We start from the raw sequence: 5,779 nt of genomic DNA on the forward strand, positions 1-5,779 counted from the left end.
ACTGTGACGAGCTCCAAACTCGCGATTGCGGGGCGTTAGTGACAGACGCAAAAGGATAGTAAATCCTATTCCAGCATGATCGAGAACCGACAGATGAATAGCCGTGCCGTGACAGGGTGCGTTGATCATTTTCACTGAGAGGATAAGATGAAGCCATTGACAAAGGTGATGCCTCCAGACGATTAGCCGTGCCGTGACAGGGCATTGGATCATTTTCCCGAGAGATTACCGAAAGTAGCCGTTGACAATGGTGATGTATTACATAAAGCCAGCCATGGAAAGGAGTAAGACTGACTGGATGAAGATAACAGGAAAGCAGAGGTTCAGAGGAACGAAAAGCATCTCCATTCGCTTATCTGAAATTCCTACCAATGATTTACATAAGTACCTCTATCCCTATTCTATTATTTATTTTCGAAAACCCATTACTGTTTGATACCCGCCTGACTGAGATTTACAAAGTGACCATAGCTTGCTTCATACCGACAATCTCCGTGGAATTCGACCCTTACTCACGTAAGGTATTACTTGGACGACCCAGTGCACTTGCTAGTTAGTTATGCAAAGTTGTGAAGATATGTTTAGACCATGGTCCTGTGCATCCGTTTTTGGTGCCATTGCCAGGGAATCAATTTCGAACAACAATTCACAACCTGAGTAGCAATTTCGCATACCAAGTTTTTTGGCGCTGTTGCCGGGGATTGTTCGAGTTTGGACAACTGACGGTTCATCTTGTTGCTCAGATTGGGTAACTTTCTTTTCGTTTTCCTTTCAAAAAAAAAATCTTTCAAAAATCTTTCAAAAGTATTTTCCTTTGTTTTCGAAAAAAATTAATTAAAAATGTTTTCAAAAATATATTTTTCTTCAGAATTTTTAAGAATGAATTCTAGTGTTTCATGAATCATGTTGAATTCTATCTGGCTGTAAAGCCATACCCAAACTGCTTTGGGATTGGTCTTCAACTAATCACCTCAATGGAGCCATGTCCAATTCTTTTGAATAGGGCATGTTAGGCTTGTCATGTCTGAACTACACTCATATTTTTATTAAAGCTTGGCTGGCTATTAAGCCATGCCTGACCCTTTGATTGGAGCTTTAAGACTAACATGGCAAGATTCCTGGAATTCATATTAAAAATTTTGGAATCATTATTTTTATTTTTATTTTTTTTTTCACAATAATTTTCGAAAAAAAAATTTGAAAATCATAAAAAACCAAAAATATTTTTGTGTTTCTTATTTGAGTCATGTGTCATGTTATAAGTTTGGTGTCAATTGCATGTGCATCTTGCATTTTTCGAAAATTTCATGCATTCATAGTGTTCTTCATGATCTTCAAGTTGTTCTTGGTCAGTCTTCTTGTTTGATCTTGATGTTTTTCTTGTTTTGTGTCTTTTCTTGTTTTACATGTGCATTTTTTATTTATTAGAGTCTAAACATGAAAGATTTCTAAGTTTGGTGTCTTGCATGTTTTCTTTGCATATAAAATTTTTCAAAAATATGTTCTTGATGTTCATCATGATATTCACGGTGTTCTTGGTGTTCATCTTGACATTCATAGCATTCTTGCACACATTCATAGTTTTGATCTAAAATTTTCATGCATTGCATCTTTTTCATGTTTATCTCTCTCATCATAAAAAAAAATTCAAAAATCAAAAAAATATCTTTCCATTTTTCTTCTCATCAAATTCGAAAATTAGATTTGACTTTTTTTTCAAAAATTTTTAAAATCAAGTTGTTTTTATGAGTCAAATCAAATTTTCATTTTAAAAAAAAATCTTATCTTTTTCAAAATCTTTTTCAAAAATCAAATCTTTTTCAAATTTCTTAGTTATTTTCGAAAATTCCAAATTTCAAAAATCTTTTTCTTATTTTTATATCAAATTTTCGAAAATAACAATAACAATTAATGTTTTGATTCAAAAATTTCAAGTTTGTTACTTGTTAAGAAAGTTTCAAACTTTAAAGTTCTAGAATCATATCTTGTGATTTCTTGTGAATCAAGTCATTAATTGTGATTTTAAAAATCAAATCTTTTTCAAAAACTAATTTCAATCATATCTTTTCAAAAATATCTTCCTATCTTATCTTTTTCAAAAATATGATTTCAAAATATCTTTTCTAACTTCCTAACTCCTTATCTTTTCAAAATTGATTTTCAAAATTTGTTTCAACTAACTAACTAACTTTTTGTTTGTTTCTTATCTTTTTCAAAACTACCTAACTAACTCTCTCTCTCTCTAATTTTCGAAATGTCTCCCCCCTTTTTCAAAAATTTCTTTTTTTATTAACTAATTATTTTTTTATTTTTATTTGAATTTTCGAAAAAAAAATTTACTAACCTTTTTCAAAAACTATTCTCAAAAATCACTAACTCTTTTTCAAAAATTGTTTTCGAAAATTCACTTCCCCCTCTCATCTTCTTCTATTTGTTTATTGATATACTAACATCTTTCCTTCAACTCACCAAAAATCCGAACCCCCTCTCTCTCTGAGTTCAGATTTTTTTTCTCTCTTCTTCTTTTCTTCTACTAACAATAAGGAACCTCTTTACTGTGACATAGAGGATTCCTCTTCTTTTCTTTTTCTCTTCTCTTTCTTATGAGCAGGGACAAAGAAAAAGGCATTCTTGTTGAAGCTGATCTAGAACCTGAAAGGACTCTGAAGAGGAAATTAAGAGAAGCTAAATTACAACAATCCAGAGACAACTTGACTGAAAATTTCGAACAAGTAAAGGAGATGGCAGCCGAACCCAAAAACAATGCAACGAGAATGCTTGGTGACTTTACTGCACAAAATTCCAATTTACATGGAAGAAGCATCTCCATTCCTGCCATTGGAGCAAACAATTTTGAGCTGAAACCTCAATTAGTTTCTCTGATGCAGCAGAACTGTAAGTTTCATGGACTTCCATCTGAAGATCCTTTTCAGTTTTTAACTGAATTCTTGCAGATATGTGATACTGTTAAGACTAACGGAGTAGATCCTGAAGTTTACAGGCTCATGCTTTTCCCTTTTGCTGTAAGAGACAGAGCTAGACTCTGGTTGGATTCTCAACCTAAGGATAGCCTGAACTCATGGGATAAGCTGGTCAAGGCTTTCTTAGCCAAGTTCTTTCCTCCTCAAAAGCTTAGTAAGATTAGAGTGGACGTTCAGACCTTCAGACAGAAAGAAGGTGAATCCCTCTATGAAGCTTGGGAGAGATACAAAGGACTGACCAAAAAGTGTCCTACTGACATGCTGTCAGAATGGACCATCCTGGATATTTTCTATGATGGTCTGTCTGACTTAGCTAAAATGTCATTGGATACTTCTGCAGGTGGATCCATTCAGCTAAAGAAAATGCCTGCAGAAGCTCAAGAACTCATTGACATGGTTGCTAATAACCAGTTTATGTACACTTCTGAGAGGAATCTTGTGAGTAATGGGACGCCTATGAAGAAGGGAGTTCTTGAAATTGATACTCTGAATGCCATATTGGCTCAGAACAAAATATTGACTCAGCAAGTCAATATGATCTCTCAGAGTCTGAATGGAATGCAAGTTGCATCCAATAGTACTCAAGAGGCTTCTTATGCAGACGAAGCTTATGATCCTGAGAACCCTGCAATAGCAGAGGTAAATTATTTAGGTGAACCTTATGGAAACACCTATAACTCATCATGGAAAAATCATCCAAATTTCTCATGGAAGGATCAAAAGCCTCAACAAGGCTTTAATAATGGTGGAAGAAACAGGATTAGCAATGGCAAGCCTTTTCCATCATCCACTCAGCAACAGACGGAGAATTCTGAGCAGAACCCATCTAGCTTAGCAAACTTAGTCTCTGATCTGTCCAAGGCCACTGTGAGTTTCATGAATGAAACAAGGTCTTCCATTAGAAATTTGGAAGCACAAGTGGGCCAGCTGAAAAAAAGGATCACTGAAATCCCTCCCAGTACTCTCCCAAGCAATACAGAAGAGAATCCAAAAGGAGAGTGCAAGGCCATTGACATAAGCAAAATGGCCGAACCCAATGAGGGAGAGGAGGACGTGAATCCCAAGGAGGAAGACCTCCTGGGACGTCCAGTGACCAATAAGGAGCTTCCCTCTGAGGAACCAAAGGACTCTGAGGCTCATCTAGAGACCATAGAGATTCCATTGAACCTCCTTATGCCCTTCATGAGCTCTGATGAATATTCCTCTTCTGAAGAGAATGAGGATGTTACAGAATAGCAAACTGCTAAGTTTCTTGGTGCAATCATGAAGATGAATGCCAAATTATTTGGCATTGATACTTGGGAAGTTGAACCTCCCTTGTTCATCAATGAACTAAGTGATCCGGATCAACTGACATTGCCTCAGAAGAGACAGGATCCTGGAAAGTTCATAATACCTTGTACTATAGGCACCATGATCTTTAAGGCTCTGTATGACCTTGGTTCAGGAATAAACCTCATGCCCCTCTCTGTAATAGAGAAACTGGGAATTTATGGGGTGCAAGCTGCTAAAATCTCATTAGAGATGGCAGAAAATTCAAGAAAACAGGCATATGGACAAGTAGAGGACGTGTTAATAAAGGTTGAAGGCCTTTACATCCCTGCTGATTTCATAGTCCTGGATACTGGAAAGGAAGAGGATGAATCTATCATCCTAGGAAGACCTTTTCTGGCCACAGCAAGAGCTGTGATTGATGTTGACAGAGGTGAACTAGTCCTCCAATGGAATGAGAACTCTCTTGTGTTTAAAACTCAAGGATCTCCCTCTGCAACCATGAAGAGGAAGCATGAAAAGCTTCTCTCAAAGCAGAGTCAACCCAAGCCCCCACAGTCAAACTCTAAGTTTGGTGTTGGGAGGCCACAACCAAACTCTAAGTTTGGTATTGAACTCCCATATCCAAACTCTAAGTTTGGTGTTGGAGAGTCTCAACAAAGCTTTGCACATCTGTGAGGCTCCATGAGAGCCCGCTGTCAAGCTATTGACATTAAAGAAGCGCTTGTTGGGAGGCAACCCAATTTTTATTTATCTAACTCTATTTTTCTTAGTTATATGTCTTTATAGGTTCATGATCATGTGGAGTCACAAAATAAACAAAAAAATCAAAAACGGAATCAAAAACAGCAGAAGAAAAATCACACCCTGGAGGAAGCATCTGCCTGGCGTTCAACGCCAGAACAGAGCATAGTTCTGGCGCTGAACGCCCAAAATAGGCAGCATCCTGGCGCTGAACGCCCAGAACAAGCATGGTTCTAGCGTTCAACGCCAGAAATGGCAACAAATGGGCGTTGAACGCCCAAAATGGGCACCAACCTGGCGCTGAACGCCCAGAGTTGTGTGCAAGGGCATTTTGCATGCCTAAATTGGTGCAGGGATGTAAATGCCTTGACACCTCAGGATCTGTGGACCCCACAGGATCATCTCAGGATTTGTGGACCTCACAGGATCCCTACCCACCTCACCCTCTCTTTCTCCATTCATGACCATCCCTTCTGTTTTCTATTCACCACTCACATCCATACCCACATCCCTCCATCTCCTCCATATCTTCTTCTTCTTCTTCTTCTTCTTCTTCTTCTATTTTTTCTTCTTTTGCTCGAGGGCGAGCAATATTCTAAGTTTGGTGTGGTAAAAGCATGAGCTTTTTGTTTTTCCATTACCATTGATGGCACCTAAGGCTAGAAAAACCTCTAGAAAGAGGAAAGGGAAGACAAAAGCTTCCATCAAGGGTCTATAGCTCAGTGGTAGAACATTTGACTGCAAATCAAGAGATCCCTGAGATACCTCAGGGGATACATATT

The 5,779-nt window shown here is 37.7% G+C and overlaps 1 non-coding gene across 1 annotated transcript; it reads right to left on the minus strand.

Moving 5' to 3' along the window:
- Nucleotides 1-3,137: 3,137 nt before the first annotated feature.
- LOC148545740 (small nucleolar RNA R71) lies at nucleotides 3,138-3,244 on the minus strand. The gene has a single exon (XR_015900662.1). It is a non-coding gene; the product is annotated as a small nucleolar RNA R71 (small nucleolar RNA).
- Between the last annotated feature and the right edge of the window lie 2,535 nt (nucleotides 3,245-5,779).

This window comes from Arachis ipaensis, chromosome B9 (genome assembly GCF_059453495.1).
Source record: "Arachis ipaensis isolate K30076 ecotype BB chromosome B9, ASM5945349v1, whole genome shotgun sequence".
NCBI lineage: Eukaryota > Viridiplantae > Streptophyta > Magnoliopsida > Fabales > Fabaceae > Arachis > Arachis ipaensis.